At 49.0% G+C, this 16,677-nt stretch overlaps 1 long non-coding RNA gene across 3 annotated transcripts; it reads left to right on the forward strand.

Annotated features, from left to right (window-relative positions):
• The first annotated feature begins 132 nt into the window (after positions 1 to 132).
• Positions 133 to 16,445, forward strand: LOC112186077. 3 transcript variants are annotated; one of them, XR_005807389.1, is made up of 4 exons: positions 133 to 261; positions 343 to 580; positions 15,892 to 16,009; positions 16,206 to 16,445. It is a non-coding gene; the product is annotated as an uncharacterized LOC112186077 (long non-coding RNA). The 3 variants fall into 3 exon arrangements; XR_002930627.2 differs by lacking the exon at positions 16,206 to 16,445 and having other exon boundaries at positions 15,892 to 16,192; XR_005807390.1 differs by lacking the exon at positions 16,206 to 16,445 and having other exon boundaries at positions 15,895 to 16,192.
• The last annotated feature ends 232 nt before the right edge of the window (positions 16,446 to 16,677 follow it).

A 16,677-nucleotide genomic window follows, 5' to 3' on the forward strand; every position in this document is an offset into this window, starting at 1 on the left:
CCTATTATCCTACTTTTGGACAAATTGATGGTGTAGTACCATATTATAGTTTGTTCTACCTTAGCTCTAGTATCAAGTCATTCGTGGCCTGTGTCTGCTCCAAAACTTGTTTAGAATGTTATTTCTGAACGATTGCAATAGCGTATATACTCTTCATGGTCATCGTGATCGTGTTCGAGTTTATAATGTTGAGAAAATTGTCAAATTTGACACTTCCACTTTTTGATAACCAATCTAGTCCTTCCCTAACATCACATAAAGGTATTGAGGACTAGAATGGTGCACAATTAATGCCTTCATAATTGATTTGAAAATTGGATAACAATTCTTCATTTTTTGCAGGGATACATGAGGAATTGGACAAACAATACGGTTGTTTAGATGTTATTGGCCCATAGGGAAGCCCCAAGATCGCCCAGAACAACAAATGCGAAACTCCTTGTTCAGAGAAGGCATCGCTTGAAGACCCAATTCTTTGATGAGCACCAAAAATTCTCTTGACGATTGACTCTCCAAGATGATGATGGGTGCCACTTTTCCAGCTTCAGATCCGCAGCCAACCATAACCAGTCTAATAGAGGTGACTATTTTCTCCTTATTCATTATATATATATGGAATCTCAGTAAATCCCAGTTTTCATTTGCAGTGATGTTTTCTTTTTATAACTTTATAACCCACCCAAGCTAGCACAAAGAAGCTATTAGTGTTCTACTGATTTCCCATATTCATTGCATCTGGGGCATATGGGGTTAATTGTTCCTGAATATATGAGCAAACTGGGCAGATCATAAGTCAGTAATCTCCAAAGAAAATTTGATCCCTTTTTGTAAAAGAGCCAAATAATTTTGTATAATCTGTTTGGCTCCAAAACCAGCTGGTGTGCAAACAGTCTCTTTTGGGCGAGTGGTTGCGCAGGCGTGCCAGCACCGCGGGGTGCAGTCGTTGGGGTAGTCCCGTGACCTGACTTCTTCTTCAAGCGCTATGGACGAGGAGAGCACCAACCTCGTCACAGGGTTCTTTTCTTGCCTTCCGGAGAAGGACTTCTTGCCTTACGCGGGTAAGGGCTTTGGTTGTGGTCTCTTTGCGTTCACCAAATCGATACTCAACGTTGAGAGGCTGAGCAGAGCAATCACTGGGAAGTTTGAGAGAAGCACGGGTTTGCTAAAGCGTGACTTTAGCTTCGCTGGGTGCGAGGGCGTTACCCTTGCTTCGCTGGAAGTAACAGTGGCGGTTGTGCTCGCAGTCGGCTCCTGGAGAGACTGGGACTGGAAGTACGGTCGCCGGGTTGAACTGGTGAGGCTGACAGTCGGCTCGCGAGGAGACTAGGACTGGCGGGCGGTCACCGGGTTTCAACGAGGTTGAGGATTTGCTCCGGGGAGGCTTTGTAATCGCTGGGATTGATTGATTAGAGAGAGATCGCTTTCTGTATTGTCTTTAGCCTCTATATATAGGCTATTGCAGATTCATTGTCCAAATAGGAATGAAATACTATATTTTAGGCCACAGTTATTGGCCTTGAATCAAATCAAAACTCTTAATAGTTTTGATATCTATCGTAAGCGATAATTAATGTTATCCGCCTCTGTCGTCGCTAGAATGTAGGCGAGTATCGGCCAGAGAAACATTTTGCCTTTTAGAATCCTAGACGTGATCGCTGGATGCGAGCAGTAGGATGCGCACGTATCAAGTGCAAATATATCTTCGCGCCCTTCTGAGCGCTCAAATCTTCATGCAATTAATGATGATATCTCCTTATGAGATACGGGATAAGCGGCATCACGACCCAAGTCCATGTAATCCCATTTTGGGCCGCAAGTATCGGCCCACTGGCTCAGACCCACTAAAAGATTTTGCCAAACTTACTTTTGGGCTCAAACATTGCCCCCCAGGCCCCGAAATCAGGCCTGCTAAAATGCAACTGATTGAAGGGGACTTAGAAAGAAGCGTCGGTCGCTTGAAACGATGCCATTAATAAGGGTCGCGTCCCCTCATTTGTGAAACGCTTTCTGTCGCATCGTTTCCCTCACAAAATTCTTTATTTAAACTCACAGCCGCACTCATCTCTGCTCTATCTTCTTTGCAAACGATCCAGAAATGGCTCCCCCTAAGAAAATTGTCGTCGATCAGGAAGAAGAATTGAACGAAATGGCTGCTCGGACCTGGGGCACCAGTATCGGGGCTCGCATTCATCTAGAGACCACTATTCACCGACCCCTACTCCTTCGTTTTTCCAATCACCACACCGGATTAGGCCCAGCACCGCAAGGTGTTATCCCAAATGATGCCATCGCTATGTACGGTCTTCCTGTCCGACTGCCCATTCTAGTCCTCCGAAGGACTCCCGGAGACTTTAGCGGTTGGGGTGTCCAAAACCATCGAGCCAAGATAGGGAATTGGCCATCCTCCATTAGTGCGCAGGAAACCTCTTGGTATCGCGAGGCGCGGGCGCGAGATCTAGGTCGCTGGAATGCTGCGGGTATCACCCATGCTATTGATTTGTGCTTCCACCTTCCTCACGGTGGTAATCGCTCGCCACTCGCTGCTTTCCTCTGTTTCTGGAATACCTCCACCAACACATTTGACTTCAGATTTGGTCAAATGAGCATTACCCTGTTGGACATCCTTGCTATCACTGGCCTTCCCATCGATGGCGAGCCGTATGTGCATGGTCAATTTGACTGGACCAATTTCACTTTGACCATGGCCCAGCAAGGCCGCAGCGCTCATAGTGGTTCATACCCAAGATGGCTGGCATATTACAGCCGGGAACACAATGCGACCGGAGGAATCGCTTTCCTTGAGTATTGGCTCTGTAAATTCGTATTCTGCACCTCCTCCTGCAAGCCCACTGGTACCTGGACCTATTTAGCAACGGCTCTCTACAACGGCCGCAACATCGGGCTCGGACAACCGGTCTTGGGCGCTATTTATCGCATGCTGTACCAAGCGACGATGCACCCCTTTGAGACCAACATTTCTGGACCCTTCTGGATCTTGGACTTCTGGATCCAGACCTACTTCCCATTCTTCCGCCGCGAAGATATCCTGCTATCTCCGCCGGTCGATCAACTGTTAGGTCGATGGTTTTGTTGCGAGGACAAGTACTCATCTCCCCCTACTCTGAATGCTTTTCTTATCTGTACTTGCTAGACGACATGCCATACTGTGATTTAATTCTGGGGAGACGATTCCCTTCTGTGTTACAATATGGATTCCTCCCTGGCGATCCTCGTTATCCCGACCGCGCTCGCCTGGCGTTCCGCCGCGCCATCTCTTGTTCAGACATTCGGCTCGCTACCGAGGAACTCAGCTATGAGCTCTACGCTCCTAACCATTTCGCCCGCCAATTTGGCCTTGTCCAATTGGTACCAATCCCTCCGTATGATGCTTGGAACTACAACACTTCCTGGAGAAGATTCGGTCCACCTTCCGGGCCCCCACCGGCACAAAGTATGCTCGTGCTGGTCGACCTTCCCGATTGGGCCCAAAGCCTAGAGGCTGTCGACGGAACTGAAGAAGGGTATGAGATTTGGTGGAAAGAAGTCTCTGTTAACTGCTGGACTCAACCAGATGACGAACTCTTCGCTACTCTCTTTGGCGAGCTCAGGAACCCATAACCCACTGATATTGAAGTGCTCGCTCGCTTTTCTGAAGACGCCAACAGGCCTCGACCCCTCCAAGTGGTCAGGCCTACGCGAGTTCCTCGCCCGGCCCAGGCTGGCATCGTAATTCATGAACCACCTCCGGAAGTAAGTACTGCAACTCTAATTTCTGCAGACTCCTTCTTTGTTTCATTTACTCATTCTTGTTTGTATTAGGGGAGTGCGCCGCGCCCTGGCCGCCGCACAAACTATGCTTCACCGGCCGCTGGATAGACTGGAAAACAAAAAGCAGTACTTGCTGAAGCTACAGCTGAGGGCTCTTCTTCCTCTTCTGATGACGATGATCTACAAACCGTAAGCACCCTTTGTCTTCAGGACCAACTTTGTGATTTGAATGCTAATCTCTCGCTTCTCCCAGGTCGTGGCTGCTATAGCCCGCAAGCGTAGTCGCTCAGATGCTCATACTGGCACCTGGGAAGAAGATGAACCGATGGCCGACCGGCTGGTAAGAAACAAAGAGCCTATGTTAGAAATTATCCCTGTCTCTGCCCATGTTTCACACCCTTCTCCTTTACAGGTTCGTCGCAGACCATCCAACCATGCCGGAGAAGGCTCTTCATCCGCCGCTCAAGGGACAAACGCTTCGCCAGCGCCAACATCCGTGGGACCTGAAAATCTTCCACCTCCCGTCAGCACTGATGGCGGCTCAGCCTCCATCCCTGTACAGATCATAGAAGATAGTTCCGATGAAACGGAAGAGAATGCGCCCCTTCCGGACGCATCGACTGAGGAACTGCTCGCTACACAACCACCAGCACTCGCATCACCTGATCGCAATCCTGATGAGGAAGCTCAGGAATCCATGCCAGTAAACGTCTCATGCGAGGGTCCTGTGGCAGAGGTATTCTTAATTGAAAATTGGTGCCTTAGTTCTTAGTCTTCTTGTACACCTGACCGTCTTTCCTTTTGCAGAGTGACGTCCCTGTTGAGGAGGTCGCTGTCCCTGACCCTGCTGATGACGGCATGGCGAATCAAGAACCTGCCCCCCAGATTCCAGAGATAGTTGCTGATATGGATGCAGTACCAGAACAAGTTGCGGCCCCGACCATCGAACCTCAAGTAGGCCCTGCTGCTGCTACCGCTGACGCAGACATCATCGCTGCAGTTCCTCCTCCTGAGCCTCCTAATAGGCTGGAAAGACTTGTTCGCGTACTCGAAGTGGCTCCCCCGAGGGTCGCGGATGAAGCGAGGGACAATCTGCAGCGACTCCTGGGTCCTGACATTTTACTGCCGGGCGCAGCTGCCAGAGCTCAAGAATATCTGATGGTACTTCACCGCGAACGCGCCATTGCTGAAGATGAATTCGTTGAAGTATATGAGCTCTTGCAAAATCTTCCTGCAAGGATCAAAGATAGGACGACCGCGGCCGCGCAGGCCAAGCAGGTTCAGGCTCACTATCACGGCCTTGCACAACAAGCAGAAGTATCTCGCGACTCTCTAAGCGATCAAGCGATTCGCGTTAGGGATCTGAGAATCTCACAGAACCACCTTCGGACCCACATTCAGGATCTCCAAACCCAACTAATCGAAGCCCAGGCCCAACTAGTGACGGTCACGGCCCAACTGGCGCAGGAGGAGCCTCAGATAGAACAGCCCCTAACGGCGCTAGAAGCAATGTCTCAGAACTTGGCTCAAGCGCGCGAAGCAGTTCGACAAGCAGAGCACGCTGCTGCCGACGCTAGCTTTCGTCTGGATGAGCACTTGCTTCGCTTGACCCATGCGGGTCGAAAACTTTAGGCCTCCTGTTTTAGGCCCATTTTACTTTGTATAAGGATATGTTTAATATATACAATATTCAGCCCGCTTTGTTCGGCCCAAATATCACTTAAGGTTTGCCAATTAATGAAAAGCAAGACCGTTGAAAAGATAATCCTAATTTGGGCGGTTGCTTTCTTGGAGACCGTCCTGCTTCCCACGCGTTTTCAATATCTTCCATTTCCGAGATAATCGCATTTAACCGCATTGATTCTCTTATTGATGGCGTTGAAAGCGTCTCAACTGCCTACCGCACGGTGTGAGATCAACCCTATAAATACCAGCTGCCAGAGAAGAGCGACAACCCAACCACCATATTTCTTCCAAAGATGAACTCGCCAGCCCTGTTGCTTTTCCTCCATTTTCTAAAGTCTTCCCACCGTAATCTCACCCTTAGCCACAGATTCTTAGGCTTCATGGCTTAATCTCAAGACCTGGTTAGGCTTCATGGCCTAATCTCAGGTCCAGCGGCGTGTCTTTGGTTACTGAAAATCTGGATGAACTTGTCAGTCTCAGTTAAACCGAAGAACACGCTGCGCTCCTAACGCGGCAGAACCAAATTATGAGGAGTCCAACTTTTCAGATTGCCTGCGCGGAGCAAACGGAGGAGGGGAGGAAGGCCACTTTGAGGCTTTCCTTTCTGCCTCCGCGGTCTATCTCTGGGGCCTGGGCACGCACTTTCTGATTTACCCCAGGAGGTAGATGTGGTTGTGAGTCCCGCCTGCTCTGGAGCCCAACTCTGCCTGGAGGAAAGGCCCCAGCAGGGGAGTGAAGGCCCTCTTTTTCCTTCTTCCTCCAGCATCGATGACAGCAGCGGCGACTTAGATGGGAGGAGGATCTGATCATAGGGGGAAGAATGCTCTGAGGTGGTAGCGTCTAGATCCTTCTCCACACGGCCACGGCGAACACTTTAAACTTTCATGTCTGTAGCTCGCATGTGAACCTGTATTGCTCTATTCTGTTGTATGCTTCTGGCCGCAAAGCCACTTTATGAATAAAAATGCTCGATTTAAATAATCCAAAATGAAAGCCTCTTGTATAGGCCTTTGTATTTATTCTTAACACGTTTTGTCAAGATCATGAATAACAACCTAGTAACTGATAACATGAACTATAATCATAAACAAAACCTCTTGTATAGGTTCTTAAAATGAAGCCTCTTGTGTAGGCCCTAATAGATATTGAGATGTTGCCCCCCAATGTTCAGCGGGGAGCAGAAACAAAACAGAAAGGCCACAGAGAAAAGGCCGAATAACCATAACGCTGCGAGCCGATGAAGATTAAGGTTGCCCCCAGTCGGAGTAAAAACAGAATCGGGAGGATCGTCAAACTCCCAGACACTGGGATAATATTTTTTCAAAAACCGACCGTTAATAGGGTTGCGATGGATAGCGCCGTCGATGTCTTTGAGGTGAAAAGCACCGCGCTCCAATATTCGGTGGATAACAAAGGGTCCCTCCCATCGCGGCGTCCATTTACCGCGACCGGTGACCTTTTCACCCAGGGGTAAAATGGCCTTCCAAACGAGGTCACCGTCTTTGAAACTGCGACCCCGCGTCCTCTTGTCATAGGCGCGGGCGATACGCTGCTTGTCCATCACCAAATTGTCCAAAGCGGCCAAGCGCTACTCGCTTAAGTCTTCGTGCTCCTGCCACATTGCTTGAACATAGTCCTCACCAATCAAATGATGCTGTTCTTGGACTCGTAAGGAATGCACATTAATTTCTAATGGTAAAACAGCGTCATGTCCAAACATAAGCGCGAACGGCGTCGTGGCGGTGGGGTTACGTTTAGAAGTGCGATAGGCCCAAAGTGTCTCGTACAAAGTATCGTGCCACTGTCTAGGATTCTCCACCAACATCTTCTTTAGTAAGGTAATGATTATCTTGTTGCTTGCCTCCGCCTGGCCATTAGATTGAGCATAATATGGAGTACTATGGGTGAACTGAATGCCAAAGTCATGCACCAGCTCTTCAACGGGGCCTCCCATGAACGCTGCCCCCCTGTCCGACACCAGCACTTCAGGTATGCCAAACCTGCAGAGAATATTACGGAAAATAAACTGGCGAATGGTAGTGCCGGAGGCCTCCTTTAGAGGTTCTGCTTCAACCCATTTCGTGAAGTAATCAGTGGCGACAATGATAAACTTGTGCTGTAGGGAAGAATGAGGATGGATCATCCCAATCAAGTCCAGCGCCCAGCCTCGCGCAGGCCAAGGTTTAATGATAGGTTGCATAGGGATGTTAGGAACATGCTGGACAGGACCGTGTGCTTGACAATCCGCACAGCCTTTGGCGAATGCAATACAATCCTTCAAAATGCTGGGCCAATAATAACCATGACGTCTGAGGAGCCAACGCATCTTAGGTCCGGCTTGATGAGATCCACATATCCCCGTGTGCACCTCGCGCATCAATCTTTTGGCTTCGCGACCGTAGACGCATCGAAAATCTATACCATCTTCGCCACGTCTGCGTAGTTCATCACCTCTAAGGAAGTAATTCAATGCGAGGAAACGAATTTTCCTATCAGCGCTGGAGTCTGGTCGTTTGAGGTATTCAATCAGTGGGATCCGCCAATCAACATCAATGGGCTCGAGTACCGCAACCACGGGCTCATCTGGAGGATCAGGGCGAGCAAGCCACGAAGGTAGTGTACGGCGCTCAACCTTCAGAATGCGCTCGCGCACGCCGTATTTCAAGCTAATGCCTGTAGACAGCTGAGCGAGCTCATTGGCAGCAAAGTTACGTTCACGTGGTATATGTTCCATACCAACATCTGTAAATTGGTCCAGAAGCTCAATGGCGCGGCTCAAGTAGGGGATGAGCAGCCAACTCGTACAGCGATATTTTTCCAGAAGCTGATTGATCACGAGCTGAGAATCTCCGCGAATCTGAACGTCCCGGACGCCCATTTCCAACAGGACTTCGAGTCCAATGATGAGAGCTTCATATTCAGCCTGATTATTAGTACATTGGAACGTGAACTGGAAAGAATAAGAGAAACGGTCACCGGCAGGATTCTCCAAAACAATCCCTGCGCCGGCCAGAGCATCTGTTCGTGAGCCATCAAAGAATAACACCCAGGGTTGTAGAAAAATAGTAGCCTGATACCAGACCTCGTATTCAGGAATGTATGCTTTATCTGGTCGAGTCGTGGCGTTGCAGGCAATTTCTAGCTCTTTCAGTACGGGTATTTCTAGCTGGGGATGATGTGCTAGAAAGTCTGCGATAGCCTGCCCTTTGACCGCCTTCTGGGGTACATACTGGAGCGAAAACTCTGAAAGTGCCAATACCCATTTGCCAATGCGGCCTCTCAAGATAGGCCGGGACAACATATATTTGACCAAATCGGTCTGAGCGATGATGCAAGTAGTAAAGGATAACATGTAATGTCGCAACTTGCACGCCGAAAAGTATAGGGTTAAGCACAGCTTTTCCATGGGGGTATACCTTGTCTCGCAATCTGTCAGTACACGGCTGAGATAAAACACAGCGTGCTCGATGCCGTCCTCATCGTCCTGAGCGAGCAGGCTACCAATGGAGGCGGCGGCTGCTGAGATATACAGTTTTAACGGGACTCCGGGTCTAGGGGGAACCAAGACTGGTGGGCTTGCTAAATAGGCCTTGATACTATCGAAAGCCTCCTGATGCTTGGATTCCCACGCAAATTCATTCTGTCCTTGTAGTCCCAGCAACGGTGAGAAGGGCTGGATTTTCCCTGCAGAATTAGAGATGAAACGCCGTAGAAAGTTAATCTTACCCAAAAGACGCTGTAATTCCTTCTTCGTCCGTGGGGGAGATGCATGAATAACTGCGCTTGCCTTGTCCTCGGGGACCTCAATTCCTCGCTGGTGGACTATAAACCCCAGAAAGTCTCCGGCTAACACTCCAAACACACACTTGGCCGGGTTCATTTTGAGTTTATGTTGGCGCATGCGCTCAAACACTTTCCTGAGATCCGCGATGTGATCCCCTCGCTTCTGAGACTTGACGACTACGTCATCAATGTATACCTCTAACACCTTTCCAAGTATGTCGTGGAAGATCAGGTTCATGGCTCTTTGATACGTCGCGCCGGCGTTCTTCAGGCCAAAAGGCATGACTACATATTCAAACACTCCCGCGAAGCCAGGGCAGCGGAAAGCAGTCTTGTGTCTGTCTTCTTCAGCGACCGGAATCTGGTGATATCCCGCAGTGCCGTCCATGAAGGACAACAGCTCATGGCCCGCCACCGCGTCCACCAACATATCCGCGACCGGCATGGGGTAAACGTCTTTAGGTGTGGCGAGATTCAAGTCTCTATAGTCAACGCAGACTCTTATCTTGCCATTTTTCTTTCGGACAGGCACTATATTAGATAGCCACTGGTTATAATTGGCCACCCGTATGATGCCTGACTTGTGCATTTTCTCTACCTCTTCCTTTACCAAGATCTGGGTCTCGGAGTTCATTCGTCGAGGCTCCTGCTTGACGGGCCTCTTTTCAGCAAGAGTTGGTAATCGATGACAAACCAAGTCTGGTGACAGGCCGGGCATGTCCTCATACTTCTCCGCAAAGCAATCTTTGAACTCTAGCAATAATTCGATGAGCCTCTGTTTCTCGTTAGGCTCTAGGTAAGCACTGATGGATACTTCCATAGGCTCGCTTACCGTACCCAGGTTGACTTTCTCTGTAGGGTCTTTAACCTTTGGAGGTGTATCGTCCAGCGCTGCCGGAGCGAGCTGAATGTGGACGTCCTCGTCATCCTCCGGATTAGCAAGTTCTTCATTGACGACCTCTAAGGTCGCGATGCGATCGTAAGCCTCTTTTTCCACCATGTATGATGACAACCGCTCGTGTATTGAGTGTAAGGCTTCCAGTCCCTCCTCAATGAGGTCGTAATCCATTAATCAGTTAACGGTTTGGGCACAGCATGGCCGGGTCGCTCCAAGCCTTCTTTTGCGAGCGTGAGACCCCACTGTGCCAGTTCAGAGGCCGTCACCCCTGTGGGGCGGCCCTTATCGTCGATGCCACTAACCTGCAATGGAGTGATAGGTTCCAAATAGTATCTGGCATCTACATAATTTGCGGAGACTGGAAACGGACGGGGATCGGCTGGGACCACCTCTGCCGTGTCTGTTTCTCTATTCCACATAACCAACTCTTGGTGAAGTGTCGACGGAACACAGTAACTCCGATGGATCCAATCCCTCCCCAAAATGGCGCTGTAGGCCGCATAACAATCCGTCACGAAGAAAGCATAGACTCCCTCTGCTGGTCCGACTTTAATACGCAAGAACAATAGCCCTAGGGTTTTGGTGACAGTTCCTGCAAATTTTTTAGCGCAAGAGATGTGGATTGGATTTTCTCCCGCTTGATTCCAAGCAAGTGCATGGTCCGAGTAGTGACAACATTAACGGCCGCTCCAGTGTCAATCATGATTTTGCTGACTTTGACACCACCGATATCTGCCGTAATGTATAGCGGCCGCATGTGTTGGACCATGGCTGGTGTTGGCTTAGAGAAATGCATGAGCAACCTTTTGTCTGGAACCCCCGCTGGTTCTGGTAAGGCTCCGTCTTCTACCGGAGTTGCGGCTGCGGACGTGACCTACAATGGTTGCGCACCCTCTTCGTCTGTCTCCTCCACGCAACACTGGGCAGCGACCGGCAAGGCATATCTCGCGGGGAGCACATAAACCATGTTGCAAGAAACATTATCTGGTTCAGTCCCCTCCATGTTGACATCCAGATCAATCTTGGGTTCTTCCAATGGGATATCAGTCTGGAACTGCCGAGCCAAGCGATCTACCAGCGACTCTTCTGTAAGGCCTTCTACCTGACAGTGTTCAGGCCCTTGTGACTCGATTTCTTGCTCAAGTACCAACGGCTTAGGGTTTTCCGGTTCCCTACATTCTTCTGGGGCGGAAAGGATCACACTTTGGACTTTCTTAGGTCGCCATTGCAAAGTGCTAACCACTCTGTCCTTGCCCCCCAGTCTGTCGAAGACTGAAGCTTTGACCGCCGGTGCTTCATGGGAGAGTCTGCGCCGAACGTGCGGTCGCCGAGTTGGCGTGCTGTTCCTTTGGGTAGGCGGCGGTGAGATCTCTTTAGTAATCCTGCAAAACACACTGGGCTTTGAAGCTCCCATTAGCGAATCTGTTTGCTTGTCAAGACCACGAAGAGGTCTTAGTGGTTTAGCGGCCAGTGCCTCAAGCTCTTTCTGGTATCGTTCAGGCGACTTGACCAATTGGGAAGGTTTGATTAGGCCTTGATCTAAGGCCTCTAGAGTGCGCTTGGCTTCACCGAAACGGCGCTGCAGCTTCCTCTTTCTGGACGGGCTAATCTCCACTGCCTTCCCCTTTTCCCTGGTGTACCATCTACCTTCTTTGATGGGATTAGCTGCTGCAGGTGGTATATAGGGCTTGGTCAAAACATCCTTGCATTCACTTCTGACCTTTTCCCGCTCTGGTTCTTTCGCGGTTGCTTTTAATTTCAGGAATAAATTGGAATCTCTGGGAGGAGGTGGTGTCACTTTCCCCCGTTCCCTCGGGCTGGTAGGCTGATAGTTCCGCGATGGGGAAGTCCACTTAACTGGTGGTAGAGAACCAAAGCGAAATGTCTGCTCAACTTCTTCATGTGGCGTTTGGATACCACATTCCTCTTTACATCGCGAACAAAGAACCACAGGTGAGGCCTGCTTGGTCGTCGCAATTTTATCCTTAACAGATGCCTCACCTGCGGCGGATTTATAACCCTGTTCGCTTGGGGCCAAATCCAGTGTCGGTTTCCGTTGCTGCTTCCTGCTCCAGTCTATGTTGACCATATTAACCCCAGTATCAGGGAAGGGGTCCACATTCACTAGTGCCGTCGCGGTGACTGGAGCTTCGACCTGCAAGTTACCGTTATTAAGCCATACCTGAATTTGGTCCTTAAGTTTTACGCAGTCCGCAGTGTTGTGGTTCCACAGGTTATGGAACTTGCAGTATTTCTTTCCTTTCAACTGCTCTGGCCGCGGAAACGGCCCAAAATCAGTTTTTACCATCTTCGCAGCAATCATTTCGTCGAGAATCTCGTGCGCTTTGTTGGCATCGTAGGTATATGCCGCGAACTCCGGCTTAGTGAAAGCCATTGACTTGAGCTTAACAGGCTCCTTGGACATCTTCAACTGTTTCAAAGATGAGCTTTTCTTCCCAGTCAGTTCATAGGCAGCTATATCATTATCCTCTTCATCTTCATCGTCCTGGCTCATCTCTGGCGTACCGCGGTGATAATAAGGGTCGTAAGTGGTCGGCTAGTAGCTCAGGGCCGCTACCGTACGGTGTTTACCGGGCACATACGTTCCTTTAGAAGCGTTCTTCCTTGCATCTGTTTCTCGAAGGAGATGCTCAAAACTGCCTACTTCTGTGATGAGTTCCCCCATCGACTGTATCATGCTGCCATGCTGCTTCTTTCTTTGCCGGGGTTCCAAGCCTTTAACCGCCAACTTGACCAACTCCTTCTCGGGCAGAATGACGTTCAGTTTGGCTTTCTGGGTTTGAAAGCGCTGAAGATAAGAGACTGCTGATTCTGCGGGCTGTTGGGCCATCTGAGTAAGAGAGGCCAGATCTACCTCAGGCTCAATATTCCCAAAAGTTGCCCGGAAAAGTAGTTCCATCGCCGGCCAATCCGTTACTGTCCCTGGCCTAAGTTTAGAGAACCATCTGAAGGCAGCGCCGGATAGGGAGGTACCAAAGATCCTGCACTTGAGGACGTCATCGTTCTGATATTGGCCGCATTGCACCCTAAATCTGGCCAGATGAGTGGCCGCATCTTCCGTGTCCTCCCCTGAAAAAGTAGTAAAAATAATGTTCTTATAACCTCGAGGGAAAGGTGCGAGCATGATGTTTGGCGGGAAAGGTCCTTCGTACACTCCATCTGGCTGGGCCCTAGGGTTTGCCATTCTGATCATCTCCTCCACCTCGTCCCGTCTCACGTAATCCGGACCCGGAGGTGGAGGGGGTATCACCAAAGCTCGGTGAGCAGTTTGCTCAGGGGCTATCTGGTTTACTATTGTTGATCCTTCCCCGCCATGTACAGTGCGGGTAGCCGTTTTTGGCGGGAGAGTCACTGCAGGAAGAATTTCTTCCTTTGACAGAGCGGTTATCTTGACCGGAGTGCCAGTTTGGTCGAGCGCATAATAGCTTCCTGGCAGTTCTTGATATGTTATTTCCGCTCCGTCACTGTCATACTGGACTAAAGTCGCAGGTTCTGACGCAGCTCCTGTACTTTTCGAGGCTTGATGCTTCCTGGCAGCCTGTCCACCTGATGAAGCAACCTTTTCCTTACCGCCAGGAATAACCAAGGCCTGCTCCTTGTTCTTCGATGGAGTAGCAGCAGCCATCGTCGACGAAGAACCGACGTTCTGGTTGGCCTTGTCGCGCTGATTTGGTGGCACGTACTTGCCTGAACCGGACGACTGGCCAAGAGAACCAAGGATGGTATTAGGGTCTCCTAAAGCCGTGTGCATCACCTCCTTCGCGTGGTTCAATTCAGCTCTCTGCATAGCCACTTCAGTTGCCAAGTTGGCCCCTTCCTTGCGGAGATCAGCAATGTTCGATGTGGTTTGCTTGGAATGATCTGCTATAGCATTCAGAATTGTCTTATGACGCTCATCTTGTGCGGCAGCGATAGTTATAGCTTGCGCTTTCAAGGCGCTCTCTGTCTGTGTGACCTGCTGCCTGGTATTCTCCGCATAAAGAGTCATGCGCTGTTCCAACTCGCGGAGGAGCTTCTCTGATTTCGCGGTTTCTCTGGCTAGATCCGCGTCCACCTTCTTGCGATGGTTATCGACATTCTCCATAAGGATCGCGATAGTCTCATCGACGGTTGCTCCCTCCGGGATAGGCTTTGAAACAAAAGCCTCTTCCGCTTCCACTACAGCGTTGACAGTGGAAGGACTAACAGGCTCGCTAGCCTGATTAGTGTTGACGCTCTGACCTTCAGTTGCGGCCAAGTGATTCTCACTTTGCGAAGTTGACATACTGGATGATTGAGCCTGCAGAGAGAATCGTTGCGTTACTTGTTCCTCAGATAGACCACGACAGTCCGCACGAGAATGCGATCTGTAGCTGGAGGTCTTATGCTTTGGGCAGCTAGCGTAGCCTTTTTGGTAAGGGTTATTGCTAGACTTCCCAATGGTTGCGTTCAGAAAGAAACCCTAGTATGTTGTCCCACTGGGCATGCCAAAATGTTTGGCTCCAAAACCAGCTGGTGTGCAAACAGTCTCTTTTGGGCGAGTGGTTGCGCAGGCGTGCCAGCACCGCGGGGTGCAGTCGTTGGGGTAGTCCCGTGACCTGACTTCTTCTTCAAGCGCTGTGGACGAGGAGAGCACCAACCTCGTCACAGGGTTCTTTTCTTGCCTTCCGGAGAAGGACTTCTTGCCTTACGCGGGTAAGGGCTTTGGTTGTGGTCTCTTTGCGTTCACCAAATCGATACTCAACGTTGAGAGGCTGAGCAGAGCAATCACTGGGAAGTTTGAGAGAAGCACGGGTTTGCTAAAGAGTGACTTTAGCTTCGCTGGGTGCGAGGGCGTTACCCTTGCTTCGCTGGAAGTAACAGTGGCGGTTGTGCTCGCAGTCGGCTCCTGGAGAGACTGGGACTGGAAGTACGGTCGCCGGGTTGAACTGGTGAGGCTGACAGTCGGCTCGCGAGGAGACTAGGACTGGCGGGCGGTCACCGGGTTTCAACGAGGTTGAGGATTTGCTCCGGGGAGGCTTTGTAATCGCTGGGATTGATTGATTAGAGAGAGATCGCTTTCTGTATTGTCTTTAGCCTCTATATATAGGCTATTGCAGATTCATTGTCCAAATAGGAATGAAATACTATATTTTAGGCCACAGTTATTGGCCTTGAATCAAATCAAAACTCTTAATAGTTTTGATATCTATCGTAAGCGATAATTAATGTTATCCGCCTCTGTCGTCGCTAGAATGTAGGCGAGTATCGGCCAGAGAAACATTTTGCCTTTTAGAATCCTAGACGTGATCGCTGGATGCGAGCAGTAGGATGCGCACGTATCAAGTGCAAATATATCTTCGCGCCCTTCTGAGTGCTCAAATCTTCATGCAATTAATGATGATATCTCCTTATGAGATACGGGATAAGCGGCATCACGACCCAAGTCCATGTAATCCCATTTTGGGCCGCAAGTATCGGCCCACTGGCTCAGACCCACTAAAGGATTTTGCCAAACTTACTTTTGGGCTCAAACATAATCCTCCAACACTGTTTTAGCTTGTAGGGAAAGACTACAAGCTTCTAGATATCCCAAGTTCTCTTTAATTGCAAATCAGAGTACTTTTGAGTTCCAAATTGCAAATTAGAATTGTGCCTCGTTGCATAGATGAAAATAGTATCTGAAACATGTAGATAATATAGCGGATTGCTCTGTCTTATTCAATGTACGTAAAACCAAAAGTGAACTCACCGAGGCCAAAATCTTCAATTTTCAGCAGGCCATTGCTGAAGAATATATTTGCCTTCTTAATGTCTCCATGCATGATATTGTGACCATGAATGTGTTTTAGGCCTTTTGCGGTTTCCATGAAAATGTGTGCACATTCTTCCAGCGTAAGTGCTCCAGCCTTCATCTTTTGCTTAGCACAACAACAGTAAAGTGTTAACTCCATAAATTCATGTAATTATCAAGATAAAAGGTTACCAGTGCAGTCAGTTGCACCTTCAATTGAACTATGCTATTACACACTATAATGTGAATCTCATGCAATTTTTCCTTTGTCTAAAAACTGCATTGTTGTGCTTGCAGGAACAAAAGACCAAGTCAAAATTAGTTTCTGTAGACCAAGTAAAAATTTGTTTTGTCTGTAGACTAAAGTAGTAAGTTATCTTGGGTGCAAAAAGGTTTTAGGAATTAGTTGCTTGAAATGATATCATTCTCTCCCTCCCTTCATCTTAGAGTGGTAGGGAGGATAGTATGTAGTTTTATTTTGAAATTTTTATGGAGTACTCTTTTTGCCTCTCACTCGGAATTACCGAGCGATGTTTTGACAAGGCCCATTGCTATCCCATTCGCTGTAAGGTGATTGGAAGTTATCAGTGGAATTCATTTTCTGATAAAACCAAATTTACTTGTTGCATGAGATGAAATATTTATGAATGATAAATGTGCAGAATATATAGATTCTTTTAGATATGAATCTGTTGCTTTAACTGAGGAGCGGTCACATAGCTCCTGCTGAATGTACAGGCATGGTTGGTCTGTTTCAATTGGAGGTTGG

Source organism: Rosa chinensis, chromosome 2 (genome assembly GCF_002994745.2).
Source record: "Rosa chinensis cultivar Old Blush chromosome 2, RchiOBHm-V2, whole genome shotgun sequence".
Classification (NCBI taxonomy): domain Eukaryota; kingdom Viridiplantae; phylum Streptophyta; class Magnoliopsida; order Rosales; family Rosaceae; genus Rosa; species Rosa chinensis.